The sequence below is a fragment of the Copadichromis virginalis genome, linkage group LG1 (genome assembly GCF_057382275.1).
Source record: "Copadichromis virginalis isolate Kocher_CV1m ecotype Utaka linkage group LG1, C_Virginalis_male_GT1.1, whole genome shotgun sequence".
In the NCBI taxonomy this organism is placed as follows: Eukaryota; Metazoa; Chordata; class Actinopteri; order Cichliformes; family Cichlidae; genus Copadichromis; species Copadichromis virginalis.
In genome coordinates, this window is record NC_140618.1 from 8,444,236 (window position 1) to 8,461,518 (window position 17,283).

Consider the following 17,283-nt stretch of genomic DNA (forward strand, 5'->3'; position numbering starts at 1 on the left):
AAAAACCAAAAAACCCAAAAACAACAACAGCAAAAAAAAAAAAAAAAAAAAAAAAAAAGCAGAGTAGGATAAGTAAACTCCTTTTCACAAAAGGTATAAAAATAGCTTCAGAATTGTGCAGGGTTCAGCAGAAAGTCAGCATAGCTCCACATTTATCATTCATCTCTTCTTTGTTACCCATGAAACAACCACGTAGCGAAAGAGTCAGATACCAGCCTTAGATAAAAGTGTCATGATCCTGGGTCTTATGACTAGGGTTGCCAACTCCCTGAAAAATAAATAAGGGACACCTCGTGGCCAGGGCCGGGCGACCCAGTTGTCTTCACCCTTCCCAGTGTGGTGAATTTTCTAGCTCTTTTTTTGTGTGTGAAATTATTTTTTTAACCATTTGACTTGAATTTGATTTAAGTAGATGTGTATTCTTTGTGATATGAACACATGTGAAACAAATGATCATTTAGCCATTTATTTTTAGCTCAAAATGACAACATTAACACAATAAAACAGGTCTCCTTCTTAAACAGAAGCCTGTCATGCTTAACTTTTGAGAATATAAGTAAATCTTTCTTTAAAAGAACTCTGTCCTGCTTAACTTAAAATAATAGAAAACAATAGAAAGAAAAACATTCTTGTAACAGTGCACATTTAGTGCATTTAGTACAATTGGCTTAATGCTAATCAGCTGCTCCTGTTTGTAAACCCGCTTGTTCCCATGATTACAACTCATCATCATTATTCATCTATGTATTACTTTTATGTATTAGTCATCTATTTGTTGTAATCATCTATCCTTACAGTTGTTTATTACACAAAATAAATTATATTATCACACTTCTGGCCACATAGCACTGATATTCACTGCACATGCCCATATTAACTTTTTCCAGCCAGGTGTTTTCCTTTTCCCATTCTTCCCTTTCTCTGAACAAACATTGCTGCTCTAATGCTGGGCTCACACTGTGCGGTTTTAGGCCCATTTTGAGCCGATTTTTGAGTGATCGGACCGATTTTGGCCTTCATCGTGCCTCGTGTAGTATACGTGGGGTAACGAGAAGTGATTAACACCTCACGACCAACTCCCGATCATCAATCGCTCGTGAGGGTCTCACCACAGCCGCTCACACTGCTCGCGCGCAAACACGTAAACGTTGGTGTAAAAGATGGAGCAGCACGGCTGTGCAGCGTGTGATCTGGACACAAGCGATGGAGGCACACAACCGTGAAAATAGTTGGATTTACATTGCTGCTCAGTCACAGCTGCCCGATCAATGTTTTTCATTAGCAATTTAGCAAAGTTGATGGTGGTGGTGTGTGTGTCTGTGTGAGTGTAATGCTGGGCTTACACTGTGCGATTTTTGGCCCATTTTGAGCCGATTTTTGAGTCGTGCGACCGTTTTGGCGATCGGCCCGATTTTGGCCTTCATCGTGCGTCGTGTATCGTGTAGTATACGTGGGGTAACGAGACGCGATTAACACCTCACGACCAGCTCCCGATCATCAATCGCTTGGTCGGGAGGGTGTCATCGCAGTTTGTCACACTGCTCACGCGCAAACACAAATGTCGGCGAAAAAGACGCCGCAACACGGCAGTGCAGCGTGTGATCTGGACACAAGCGATGGAGGTACAACTTGTAGAACTTTGGAAAGCTCATCCGAGCCTTTTCGATGTGGCCTCAGAAATTATCACGACACAACAACCGTGAAAATAGTTGGATCTACACTGCTGCTCAATCACAGCTGCCCGATCAATGTTTTTCATTAGCAATTTAGCAAAGTTGATGGTGGTGGTGTGCGTGTCTGTGTGAGTGAAAGACGGAGAGAGAGAGCGCGACAGATTTTCTGTTATAACCTTCATTTTATGGAGGCACAGTGTGAGCACTCAGGTCGCATCAGAGCATCGGGCGGTATAGTGTGAGACCCTGCATCGTGACCTACCAACTTCTAACCCCTGCGAGTCAATCGTGCAGTTTGAGCAGGAGCTGAATAACGTGACTGAAAAAATCGCACAGTGTCTGCCCAGCTTTAGGTGTACTGTCGTCCGAGACTTGCACCGCAGTGTCGGCGTTTGTTTCCCTGTTGGCCATGCTTCTTGTTGTGGTCATCTGTTGTCTTCCGGTATTTTCTCCGTAAGCGACCTTTCCTTGACCAATGAGATGAGCGGTAATCTGAATTGTCATACTCGTAAGTGTGCTGTCAGCTCATTGGTCACAAAGCAGGAGAGGGGCTGGGAATTATGTTTTCAAACAAAGCGTTAATTCCATTAAAAGTTATAGACTACTTTTGATTCTCACTGTATTACGGGACAAAGTGCGTCCCTTATTAGCTCAATACGGGACGTGTACTTTTGTTTCTAAATACGGGACGATTCCGTATTTTAAGGGACGGTTGGCAACCCTACTTATGACCCAGTGTTTTGAGTTTTAGTTTATTTTGATGTTTATAGTATATGATTAAGCTCATTAGCTTTTCTAGTTCATTTGTGTCTTCCAACCCCTGTTAAGTCTCCCTTGCCCTTCATGTGTTTCATGTCTGTGTCTTACATTGTCAAGTTCAGGTTGTCATGTCTGCGTTTCCTGTTTTATTCTGAAGGGGTCCTGTGTTCCTATGTTCAATGTTTTTAGTTTACTCTCCCCTTGTGACGTTGTTATGTTCATGTGTGTCAGCTGTTTCCCCATGTGTTTCCATTTCCCTCATTATCCTGTGTGTATTTAGTTCGTGTGTCTTCAGTCATTCCTTGTCAGGTTGTCTACTCATCCACGTCACAACTTCAGGTATCCATGTCAGTTCACCATGTTTAGTTTTAGTTCACCCAGTTTAGGTTATTGTTTAGTTTCACCCATGCCCTTTGCTTGTACCTTGTTTCCTAGCCTCAATAAACGACTTGTTTTTTGTTAAATCCACGTCACGTTCAGTTTTTGGTCTGCGTTTAAGTCATCTCTTGCAAACACATACAGTCTGCCTCAGCCAGACTGTGACAAAAAGTAAACTATGCAGATCTTTTCAGGAAATATGCTTAGGACTATAAATTGTGGGACACTGGCACAGTCATCCTACCCATGGTCAAAAACCACAGCTACAGTTATATGATGCATATGGGCTTCGGTTCAAGGGGAGGAACATAAATATTGCATTAACCCCTGAGTAATGATAGCCACAAGGACCCATATGTGATAAGACAGTTCATTCAGAATAATTTCATTATATAGAATCCTTATCCTAATCCTTCTCTAAAAACAAACAACAACAAAAAAAGTCTACTGGAGGCATGGAAAGAAAATTGGGATTAGTTAAATAAAAAACTGCCAAAAGTCCATAGAAGACAACAGTGGTGAGTGATCATGGCTTCATTTCTGTGATTAAAAAAAACTGTCTCGACATCCAGGTACTGTAAGTGAAGAACACTCTCCAGGATTTAAGCATATTATTATCTACATTTCAATCCGATCGTTCAGTCTGACGTCACTAGCTGTGTCTGGGCCTAAACTCTGCTGCAGGTCCATATATCAAATGATCACTGTGGCATTACTGAGAGTTAAAACCAGAGGAGGAGCCAGACATTTGAAACACCCGGGGCTTAGCCCTAAAGGGTAGTATGCATGTGGGATTTTTTTTTTTTTTTGAGGGGGGGGGGACTTAACCAAGACATAACCACAATCAGAACTAGATGATAGTAGCACTAAAAATCATCATAGACCTGCACTACACTTATTTATTTAATTCTACCAAAGTACAATATTTAGATTGAGAAAAGTTTATATAATTATTTAGCCTTGTTGTGCAAACAAGCCTGCATAACTTAATAAATATAGAATTTGAAAAATAGCAAACCTAAAAAGAAACACTAGGTACGAGATACATGAGTACCTATGATACAGTGATACTTTTAGTAAGCAACCATTTGACTAACATGTGTGTCTCACCTGCTCTTGTTCATCTCTGTTCTGTCCTCATTCTCCATCTCAATCTCTGCTCCTCTCTCTCTCTCTTTGTGCTGACAATCATCAAATATACAGTTGAAACCAGATATTTACAAACTCTTCAGATCAAAACACAAACACTTTTTTAATTGTAACATCAAATCAGACTAAATGTTTATTTTTTTAGATTGATAAATATAAAAACATATTTGTTAACTTTAAGAGTAAAGAGAGAAACTGTCTGTGTTTTTTAATTGCAAATGGCACCAAATTGTATTCAAACTGAGCCACACTTATGGAGCTCCACAGTTCTTTTCCTGGTGTTTTGGTTGACATCTCTTGATTTTCCCATGTCACAGAAACAGGCTCTGTGTTTTGCCTTATATGCATCCACAGCTGTGCCACCAATTTACTCACATGGACTCTACTAACCTATCAGAAGCTTCTTCAGCTCAGAATGGAATCCTCTGGGGTTTTCTTATTAATTAACAATAAACTTAGTGTATATGTACTCCTAAATTTAATGAAAGTGATAAAAAATAGATCTCTCTCTCTCTTTATTCTGACATTTAACTAATTCAAAATATATTTCAATATTTATCTAAAACAAAAGTTTACTCTAAATTGATGTTGTACAGTAAAAATGTTTTATGTTTTCTCCCTAAAGTGTATGTAAATATCTGGTTACAAATGTGAATATCCTGCTGTGTACTGAAATCCCTCTTGTTTTGCATAGAAATATACTGAACAACATACAAAGCACAATATATAAAATAACATTTACCTGAGTTTTTTCTTTGAAAGAACCCTCTAATGTCCATTCTTATATTTCAGTACATAACTGAAACCGAATTAGTCGGGGAGGGTAAGAACTGAAAATATGAAATAAACACACGTAAGCTAAGACTCTCTAAAAAATAGCATTTGTTCGGCTTTTCATTTCGCCATTTGTTGATTCACTTGAAGAGCGAGTAACGTAATATTGGTCAAGTGATCAGTTTCATATCAATCTTTCGTGATGCACCGTCATATTTACATTATTTGTACGGTACGAATGATTTGCTTTGGTACCTGGTCAAACTTAAGCTCTCCTTAGTATGGCTGGCTCCGTCTCTCCAACAGCGCACTCACGGGCAGCAGCTCCCCCCGCCCCCTCGCTCAGTCTCTTAGTGCCTGAGCTTGGATCATACCAATATCAGGGGGGGATTCACGCACAGTCGTAAATTCCCACAGTGTGCACTACGTGCTTCGAATATTGTGTGTACTTTTTGTTTTATACAGTTGTCAGCCAGGCATCTAACTATGAAAAAATTACACTCCAAAATACCCCGGGCTTCTGACAAAACAACCCGGGCTTAAGCCCCGTAAGCCACCCCCACGCTCCGCCCCTGGTTAAAACACTGTCTTAAGTCTTTCATCTTCAATAAAATGATCAGCGTTCTGCTCTACCAGGTGTAACAATTGAGTTTAACATCCAGGCATCCATGAAAACGGAATTTATGACATTTAACGGCATTAGAAGTTAGCAGGAAGTTAGCTCGCTAGCTTCCACCTAAATACAATATAGCATGTCCTGACTGCGGGGTTTTGGAAACAAATTAAAACGTACAGCTTTCTTATCACTTCCAACATAAATGAAGACAGAAAACTAAACAGCAGTGACGTTTGTAGGGTTACTGAAGTTTGGCTAGCTGGTATATAATGATGTGCTACGTGACCGCTAGCGACACAGCTATGTTAGCCTAATATAAACAAGCTAACTTTTTTCCACTCGATAAAAGTTAACGTGAGTGTTCTCGGTGGTCAGGAACAAATGTAATCGCATGGCAGGATGCTGTAAAAGGACCAAACTTCAGCCAGGAGAACAACTGAGATAATCCATCCACAATACGAGGTTAGTCATTCATATACTGCTGCATGGGCTGTGCTGTAGTTACATTGTAAGGTTTTAAAAACTGAGCTTAAATAAATGATTAGCGGTAATAAAAGCCGAGGGAGGTCAACAGTGATCACTGACTTTTTTTAGGAGCTTTTTGAGATTAAATAGAAGAAAATACAAAGCATTAAATATGTTAACAACACAAAAGCCATAATAAATGCAGACTACTTTAGGCCCGGAAGTAGGATTCGTCACGTCATCACTTAATAATCGGATTCTGGAAAAAAAAACAACATTATTTCATTGTACATGTGCAGTCACAGTAAAGAGCTATTCTATTCAAGTCTGTCATGCAGAGAAGTTTATTGAGAAAAAGTGTTCACAACAAGGTACAAATGAGCCTCAAGCAAAGATGTTGCCAAAAATCATCAAAAAAAAAAGTGGTCCACTTCTGATGCATCATTCTATGGAGAGATCAGCCTGTACCAAAATGATGGCAAATAAAGAGCGAGGAGAAAACACGACATCTTTCTACAGCACTTGTAAAACACAGTGGAGCAATTGTCCTGTGAGACCTCGGTGCAGCATTCGATAGCTTTGACCACAATATTTCACTTCAAAGACTATAACTCTGGCATTAAAGGAGCTGCACTGTAGTGGTTTGAATCATATCTGACAGAATCCAGTTTGTGCATGTAAATGGGGAGCATTTCTTTTCCACTCACCTCTTCTCAGTCTCTGTGTTTAATCATTCATTCATTGGTTTTTTCTCCCATAGTATCCAAGAATATGCATGCATGTATGTAGACCATCCAGGTCACAGGTGATTAGAGATCTGAAACACATACAATCACATCTATAGAAAATCCATTCTACTAGACAAACTAGACTGTAATTCTGCTAAGTGAACCCTGTGTGAGAAAGATGAGCCCAGAGGACCTGCAAAAGAAGCTGCGGAGAAGTTGGGTCAAACCCAGAATCTTGTTGTTTGCGATTATGTTTTTCACTTGCTGCATGGCCACTAGGTAACACAAACACAAATATTTCTCTCATATAAATATATAATGTATATATACATTTAACGTGTTTAATTCATGTTGTTTGTCCAAATGATAATCAGCCAATGGCTATTTGGAGTGGAGGCTAATTTCAATCAGTAGCTGGGCAAAACACACAAAAACATTAAAAATGAATTACAAAAATCAGCCCTTCTACTCCCATTGTTATAAGAACGCAAACTTAAAAGTTGCCTTAAAATATTAAGCAATTTGAATCAGATGTTTTTGCTATTTAGCTCTAAAAAAATTAAATTGAATTAAATAGACTTGAATGAACATTTTTATATTCATAATGCATCATGTGACTAGTTTACAAAAATGCTGCTTATACTAGCAAGCCTACATTTAATTTGAAATTTTGCCTAAGCTCCACAGAGCTTTAAAGTGTCTTTCAGCACATTGCTTTGGTTTGCAACTCCATAACATTACTGTTTTCATTGTATTTCAGCACTTTAATCCAATAAACTACTCGTCCAAAACTGGCAATAGCAAAATTAACAATGAACTCAAGGAAGTTGGTTTGAAAAGCTTTTAGGAAGAGCTACATTTTTTTTTACCTTTTGTTAAAACCTTTATGACAGAAAGTGTATTTTAAGAGGAAGAGGCATGTAAAAGCAACTTTTACCTGCACATCTGGGGTAATTTATACTATATGGCAGCATCCTACAGGTATTGCCTACAATATTATAATAATTTCTGCTTTAAATATAAATTATACAATTTTTAAAAAGTGACCCAAAAAATATAACAATGCTGAACCTAAGAGCATGTTGTAACAAAGTCAGTGCAACTCCAGAGAACACACCAAGACAGACAAAGATGATTCAGGTATTTGATGCAAAAATCTTGGCATCTTTAACCAGATTTCATGTGTCAGCAAAAGGGTGAGGATGCTAGATGGCCTGGCAGGTGAAACCACTGCACTTCTTGATAAATATTTAGTTGTTTCTAGGGATCTGTACCTATTCCAGGAGCTAGGTAAATCACAAGTGCCCATCATCGTTGTGGTATTCAGCTACGTGCAACAAGAAGAAGGCGAACAAACACATATTACATGCAGACACGCACACAAGAGCTCCCTCACGAAACTTAGGCATGCCACAGAACACCTGACAGGTGCAGGCGTGGTCTGCTGCAAGACACGCTATCTTGACACGCTAACTCATTCTTAAATCTTAGGTACGTGCCTGAGGCCAAGTACTAAGCACCCTAGTTTACTCTCTGAAGCCTGTTCCTCTTCCAGTCCTTGTCTCTGGGCACACCCTCTTCCGAATGAAGGCCGACTTCTATCATTCTTTTCATAATGGAGCTGCTAAGAGGCCTGAGAATTTGAGCTTGTCTGATGAGTAATGAACCTATTAGCTGTGTCAAAAGCAAGCCACCAATCCCATGATCAGTATGTATTATCTGTTGTCCTGCAGGTGTCTGTTTGAGTGGCCACTGATCCCTTAATCATGACCTGACATTACAACAGTGGCTATTTTGTCATCCTGTGAAAAGAAGCTGTCTACACACTGGATTGGTTCTGATGTTCATTAGGATTTCTTTGCCATTTTCGATGAAGTACAAATGTAAGCTCACAGAACTTTGGTGTTTAGATAAATGTTTGCAAATGCAATAGGGTCATATACTAAATTGAAGGTTTGTGGTTAGATCTCATTCTCTCTTAATCACAATGTCATCATGTCCTTTGCCAAAATACCGAACCGCAAAATTCTCTCCAATGCACCATGTGGACATTATGGGCATCATAAAAAACATGCTTTATGGTGTTTCTGTTTGTGTGTGTGATAGTATATAGAATAACTACCGTGTGTGAATCGTTGAGTCTAACTCAGGGGTGGGTCACTTCAGGCCTCGAAGGCCGGTGTCCCTGCAGGTTTTAGACGTGTCCTTGAACCAACACAGCTGATTTAAATGGCTAAATTAGCTCCTCAACATGTCCTGAAGTTCTCCAGAGGCCTGGTAATGAACTAATCATGTGATTCAGGTGTGTTGACCCAAGGTGAGATCTAAAACCTGCAGGACACCGGCCCTCGAGGCCTGGAATTGCCCACCCCTGGTCTAACTTGTACTATAAAAAGTATTTCAAGTAGCTGAAAAGACTTGATAAACGCACTATATAAATGCAGCCCAGTATCAATGTAGAAAGTGCTTTTCAGTGTTTTAAAAGCATGATTAATTTGCCATGAGAATGAGACATGCTTGATTTGATTCTCCACAGTAGTGTCTCCTGGATGGTTTAGCACAGAAACAATATCACATGTGTGAGGAATGCATATAAAAGAGTTGCCAAGATCTTTTACTTAGCTTCACAGGAAAGTTCCCGTTGATTGGCATCATTATGGCAGAACTGGATAGAAAAATCTGAGAGGGCGGATTAATGGCAACACACTGTGTAAACTCCCCTGCCCTGAGGCACTTGCTCTCTATACACCTTGGTTTCCTCTGTTATTTACAAGCCGTTCGCATGCACGCTGTAGAGTGAAGAGTGTGAAAAACCGGATGAGCAAGTTCAGTGCTCTCTCTCTTGCTCTCTCTTGTTTTTAGAGAAAAGGGAAAAAAAGAGTGTTGCCTCTGGTTGCAGAGTTGCTTGCGTGAGGACAACACCTTTATCTTTTTGGTTGATCTCCCCATCTTGCCTGTGGCAATGACACTTTTACAGCATGTTTTTTTTTTTTTTTTTTTCATTTTACGTGCTTAGAGGCATGTAAATTTTAAATGACAGGTGTAAACATATATGCCGCTGAGTGACTATGTGGAAAATCTTTTCATGAGTGTCCATCCATCTATTTTGCCGCTTATCTGGGTTCGGGTCATAGTCTGAGCAGAGAAGCCTAAACTTCCCTCACCCCAGCTAACTCTTCTAGAGATGTTCCCAAGCCAGCCAAGAGATGTAATCTCTCCAGTAAGTCGTGGGTGTGCCCCGGGGCCTCCTCCCAGTAGGACATGCCCAGAACACCTCACCTAGGAGGCGTCCAGGAGGCATCATAGTCAATACCCGAAACACCTCGACTGTCGCCTTTTGATGTGGAGGAGTAGCGACTCTATTCCATGTCCCTCTTGAAGCACAGAGCTCTTCGCACTATTTCTAAGTGAGAGCTCAGTTATGGACACATTTTTGCTGCTTATCTGCAACCTAATTTTTCAGTCACTACCCAGAGCTCGTGACTACAGGTGAGGTTAGGAACATAGACTGACCTGTAAATTGACACCTTGGTACCAGCACATGCTGCCCCAATCCATCTGCCAATCTCGCCCTTTACTCATGAACAAGATCACAAGATACTTGAACTCCTCTAACTAGGGGCAGTAACTCATCCCTGAATCGGAGTGTTGGTGACCTCCAGCAGTTTGCTGCCAAGTGTGAAGCAGCAAGAATGAGAATCACTAACTCCAAGTTCAAGACCATGGTTTACACCCACACCATTTGCTTGTTCACTCACACTCACATAGTTTTAGACCAAGCACAAACCTCTGATGCTGAAAAATTAAGCTGCAAATGGCTGCAAATCAAAGGCTGCTTTTCCATGATTTTATCAGATTGTTTAATTGTTAGCATCGATTAGAAGTTGTCTGTGGAATGCTTTGGATGCACCTTGCTAATACAAGCTGATAATAAGCACTCCACCCTTTGTCCAAAGATGGTCACTGGTGACTTTAATACACAAAGAAAGCTTAAATCATAAAACTCTACTGCAGGGTTTAAAACAACAAAAACAACAACAACTACAACAGAAAAAACAACAGAAAAAAAACATAGTAACCCACAAACTAATTATGAGGTCAGACTCCTGCCTGCCATTCTGGCAAGCAGGCAGGAACGCAGGACTTGGAAAGTAAGAAATAAACTTGCAAGCAGTTTCATTACTTACTTCCCATGTCCTTTAATCATAATACAAAATAATGCAGGTACAGGAGCAAGGAAACCAAATCAACAACTACTCAACAAAAAAAAAAACTGCAAGAGAGGACATAACAAAGAGCATACGGAAGCTGAGAATTTAAATACACACCAGATAATTAGGAAGATGGGAAACACCAAGGAAGACAGCTGCAACAAATCAGGAAATGAGACAGGGGAAGTAAAAGCCGATACAAAGCACAGGAGACACAAGACTATCAAAATAACACACACACTCCTAATGCAAACAGAGTTTTTAGGCCTTGGATAGTTTTGTACTGAAACTGCAAGAAAAAACATGGCATGTTTACATATAGATCATTTCAGCATGCCTGTGGAAGTAATGGTGTGTGGTCTGAATTTGCATGAGCATTGCTACAAGCTGCATCTGCAGATTCTGCCAAACCAGAAGTGGGATGTAGATGTGTGTTTAAAAAATTACCTTTAAATGGTCATTTTAGTGATTTTCATTTTCACACTAATTTATAAAAAATTGTAAAAACAATATCCACACAGTGTATGTGTTATAATATTACCATGGATACATAAAGCCTCTACTGTTTTTAAAGATTACAGACTCAAGCTTAGCGAGCCCTCTTAACACGCTGAGGTTAAACGGCGGTCCCTTAAAAACAGGCATTTTTACATTACTTTAGATGTTCTTATGCAAAATGTGTTCTGCATTAGCAACCTGGACTTTGACCAAATGCTCATTTTTCTCGTGGTATGTGCAGAAAATTATTATTCCCCAATCAGACTCTGAGCAAGTTGTTCCAGAGTCCTTCTTGCTCTGTTCAGTTAATTTCCTAAATTAGTATAAACACGAGCACATGCAGTACTTCAGCTTCAATTCATCATAACATCTATTAGCCTTTTTCACACTGTCACTGGTGTTTATAAGCATCTGAAGAACACTGATTAATGTTTGGAAAAACTTCTCACAGCTGCCAGTTTTCAATCCCCTGTCAATTACTTCCCTGACAGCTCCTTAATAGCAGCATTACACAGTGGCTCACGTCATGGTTTAAAAAAATAATAAAAATATTCCTTTAATGAAGTGTGTTCCCACAGTCGTCACATTCTTCAAAACAAATGCAAGTTGTAACACCTCCTGTCAACAGTGCTGCTGCAGCTTTCAAAGTCAGTTGAACTACATCTGCTTCCCAATAATGTGTTGCATAAAAGTGAGAACCGTGATGGCATGTCAACAAACCATTAAATCAACTGATGGCACTGATGTGGGTAAAAGATTTGCTTCAGACACCTGGAGCATTCAATCTCAGTGCAAATCACTTTGATTGTCGAGGCTGATACACGCAAAGCCAGTTATCTTGCTGACACTGGTGCAGACCACAACCACACACACATAGGCACTGACACGCACAGCATCACAAAGTGTTGTTTTTGGCCTAGGCAGGCAGGATTTTAGCGCATGATATTGGTATCTATAATGGTGGAATTTCCAAGTGGCCTGCTTTGGAAAAGGGGGTGATAATTCAATTAGAGCTTGGCAAACAATGTGCAGACACCACTAGTGTTACGAAACGACTCCCACCATAACAAAGATCTTGCTTAGACAGCAGCTGCCTGGAACTGGCTGGAAAGTGGCGTGGAGAGCAGAGTCAGATTTTTTTCAGTAGTTATTTATGAGCCACAGGTTGTAACAGCTTTTTACACAAATGTTGGCCAGGGGCATGTTTTTCTGTAGCATTTCCTTTTTACATGTGCCAAATGTTAAGAAACATCTATTAAAACATCCAATAGTTTTGACAATTGCTTGCATTACCCTTGCAGGCAATGGTCTCCAACTTTATAATCAACATGCAACGACTTGTTCAACCTGAGAACATCTGAAGTGGAATTCAAATGAATATTAAACTCATCCACTGACATAATCATAAAAATATAAAAATGATGATGTGAACTTGACAGCTCTGTGTAAAAAAAAAAAAAGACAAAGAATGTGTGTGTGTGTGTGTGTGTGTGTGTGTGGGGGGGGGGGGGTAATAATTAAACAGTAATAAATGGTAAAATGGCTTGTATTTGTATAGCACTTTACTAGTCCCTAAGGTCCCCAAAGCGCTTTACATATTCAGTCATCCACCCATTCACACACTGGTGATGGCAAGCTACATTGTAGCCACAGCCGCCCTGGGGCGCACTGACAGAGGCGAGGCTGCTGGACACTGGCGCCATTGGGCCCTCTGACCACCACCAGTAGGCAACGGGTGAAGTGTCTTGCCCAAGGACACAACGACCGAGACTGTCCAAGCCGGGGCTCGAACCTTCCGATTACAAGACGACCTCCCAACTCGCCCAATAATCAAGCAGACCTAGCTCTAACATTAATCCGAGTGAATACAGATAATTGTGAGCATGTCTTTGAATGTTTGAAAACTAACACTGCCTTGCCAAATTCCCATTTGGTCTCCAGTTACATGTCAAGCACTGTTACATTTATATCAGCACTGTTGCTTTATCTTTAAATGTGTAAGCAATAAAATAAAAAAAAACTGTGAAAGAAGGCAAAACCTGAAAAAGCTCATTCAGCTTCCCCATGACCTGATGTTTAGATTTGGTTTAACAGCACTTTAAAATACTTTGATAGAAAAATACAGGTCTAGGATGACTAAGATGCCAATTTGTGTGTTTGTTTGTTTTTTAACTCTCAAGCAATGAAACAATTTTTGCTTAAAAAAATGTTACAAACTGTTAGGATTACATCAGCTGAAGGTAATTATAATTAGGTAAAACTAAACTAAAAATGACCACTAAATAAAATGCAGTTAGCTTTAATAAATAAAAAAAATGAATAAACTAATAAAAGGGCATTTTAGAAAATATGCAACAAATGCATTTATCTTTAGAGTTTGTCAGGCAGGAGGTCTTGGTACATACAGTATGTCACCTGAGATTTAGATATCATGACTGTGTGTCACAGGCCTTCAAAATCAAATATCTAACTAAAGTGAAACTGTGTGAAACTCATAAAAACTAAAAATAACTCAAAGCAAGAAATTTAAAATGAAATAAAAAATGAAAAATTTATTTAAAAAAAATACAAACCAGAAAAACGAGACACACCTGAAAAATGCAAAAAGACTGCAAAGCATTGACATCACAATATTGATTGACTGGTAAAAGCCCAAAGCTGTCAGGCAGAGTTCAATAAATATCTGGAGTTTGTCCATATTTGCACATAGACAAGGGTTATGATCTTCACTTCATCAGTGACTTGTGATCACAAAATCCTTTAGCCCTGTGAGTATATCAGAACAAGTTCCATTTGTTTGAGAACACAATATGAGAAGGATTAAAAACTTCCCCTGAAATCAGTGAGGACACTGACGTTATCAACAAGAGTTGAGTGTGTACACATTCTAGACCTCAACATCTTAAGATGCAACAGATCCTGTTGTTAGATTATTTAACTGGTTAATGTGCTTGACAGGCGCTTTGTATTGTAAGGTAAAACTCCTACGATAATACAAAGAAAACCCCAACAGTCAAACAACCCCATGTGAGCAAGCACTTGGTGACAGTGGAAAGGAAAAACTTCCTTTTAACAGGAAAAAAAACCTCCACCAGAACCAGGCTCTTGGAGGGGCAGCCATCTGCCGCAATTGGTTGGGGTGACTGGAGGAAAACAGGACAAACACACACACACACATACACTATGAAAGAGAGCCAGGGATATGGTACTATGAGGTCCTTGAGATAAGATGTGGCTGGAATATTCAAGGCCTTGTATGTGGGGAGAAGGATTTTTAATTTGTTTGGCATGGAGCCAGCCTAGAAGCAGCAAAATGACAAACAAGTTTTTCAGTATCACTCAGGATGTTTCTAGAGAGATACTTTAAATTCAACAATGGAGTCATACATATTTTTTTAGGACATATCCTGATCAAAGAAAACACCAAGATTCCTCACAGTATTCCTGCAGGCCAAGGAAATGCTATATAGAGTAAGTATCTGGTTACATGCAATTTTTCGGGCTAAGTATAAAAAGCTAATTTTTACCTGTATTTAGAAGAGTAAATGAGAGGTCATCGACGTCTTTGAGATCTTTAAGACATTCCTGCAGTTTAACTCATTGCATCATTTAGCTTCATGGATAGATTGAGCTAGGTTTAATCTGCGCATCCGATGCTATGCTTTGAGAGATACTGCCAAAGGGAAAGAAGGAAGGAAAATTTCCTCTGAGAAAAAACGTTTGACAGACAGTTGAAAAGGAGTTTTGTTTTATAGTACATCACAAAAATCAGGAAACATCAACTGGCTGTGAGGGAGTTTCAGTATGTCTCTTTCTTTAGTTTATCCTTACAGCACAGTGGCATTTCCTTCTTGACTCATAATAGTATACTCAGCAAAGGAAAGAAAACCCATGCTGTCAGAATATTCTTTCTTTCTTTCAAACACGTAGACCAACAATCATTCCACTTTCAGTCACCTGATTTCCTGATGTTCAGTCTGATCTTCAGCACGCTGTCTTGACCATGTGTGCATGCCTACATGCTTTGAATTGCTGACTCGTGATAAGTTGATTAGATATTTGCATTAATGAGCGGTTGAACAAGCATAACTTATAAAGCAGCTGCTGAATGTATCTAGTGTGACTGGACTATACAGTAGTTTATGCTGTCTCAGATTTGTCTGTTTCCTGATGCATGTAGTTCACAAGTGTCATATTGCTTTCCTCCATTTCAGCAGTTTTAAAATTTTCAAATGAATCATCCACACCTCATTTTTGTGTCTGAATACTTTTTACTCTACATTACGCCTGCTTTTTTGCAGTACTCAAAGTCAATGAGATTTTGATAAAAACTAAAAAATCTATTTGTTGTCTTAAAACGGCAATGATTGGTTTTAATTCATTCATCACAGAGTCGAAGTAAGTGATTGACTTTTCATGTTTTGACGCATATGAAAAAAGTTCTGATTGTTGCAGTGTCTTTTGCACAGGTGAGTCTGTGTTAGTAAAAATGCCTTCACTGTTTTGAGAGCTGCATTAAGAGAATGACTTCCTTGCGGTGAGAAAACTATAATTTTTGTATTGAGCTCTTGGTTACTGTAATACAACTTCATTCTTTGTTATGTTCACATTCCTTTGTTGCATAACTTTGAATCACTGCTGACACACTGTTGACTCAGCTCTATGACCTAAGGGTGATTGCTGTGTATTGTTGATACTGATATGTTTTGCTAAAGAAGCTTAACCTCATATATTCTGCTCAAATATTTACACGGTGCTGATGTAAAATTTAAATGCATTTCGTTGCCTTGTACCTGTGACATGTGCAATGACAATAAAGTTGAATTCTATTCTATTCTATTCTATTCTAAATGAAGACCATATTCACATTTGTATCACAGTGAATGGTTCTTTGTGGTTTTCTGTAGTTATACTAGCAGACCATTGCCATCGGAAATCCATGCAGACAGTCAATTGTTGTTTAACATGTAACATTTTCTAACTAGAACACAACATACAGCAACAGATGAAGACAAATGTACGTTTGTATTTGGTAATTAAACAATCTCCAGATTTTAATAAATAAAGTCAACACAGGAGTACCAAAAACGTTAGCGTTCCATTTATTTCCCATATTTAAATTCACAACTTTTAAGGAGAAATTTTGTGAAGGCCTTCCTTCAGCTAACTGGAGTCTCTAACTGAACCAGTTGATCATGTTTGTGGTGCTGACAAATAACATGGCATAACATAACAACATTCAATAACATTTAGTTAGTGACTGGACAAAAAAAAAAGATATCCAGCATGTCTGTGTTCTGACTTGTAGCATTTCATAATATAGCTGAAGACTTATTGAGTAGTTCGTGTAATTCGTCAGAATTTAGGGTGAAATATTCACAACCTAAAAAAAAATGCTAAGTCATTTACAAAAGGACACTCCCACTCCCAACACATACACATACAACTCTCCTCTCAGGCTTTGTTCTTAGACTTCAACAGGACTCAAAGTCAAACTGAGTACACAGCTCTCATGTTCATACCACCAGAGTTCTTCTCTGTTGTAAACTTAAAAGAAACTTGTCCTCAGCAGGAAACTTTCTATTCAAGAAGCTGTCACTCACAAAAAGGTTTTCATTCATGTGTCTAGCAGTGTCTGACTTTCTTATGTGGAGCCAAGAACTCAATAACACTGAATAAACCAAGAAGATCTGAAGCATATACTTTAATAACTGGAAATTCGATCTTACACAGAGATAAAAAAAACTTTACATTACTTTAGGTCGAACTCTGTCATCTTTATTTACCAAATTTTTAGCCTCAATATAGATCATTATTTAAAAAAACAGATTGCTGCAGCCGCTTCTACCTATGTTTACACAAAATATCTCCCCAACATGTGTGCTGGTCCTTACCACTGATTGCTTGAAAGCAAATACATGAGTCATGCTACGGGAACTGGAATGCAAAGTAGCATACCTGTACACTCACCTACCTTTGTGAGCAAGAAACTAAAGCAACTACAGTTGGCACCACACCCATGCAAGAACATC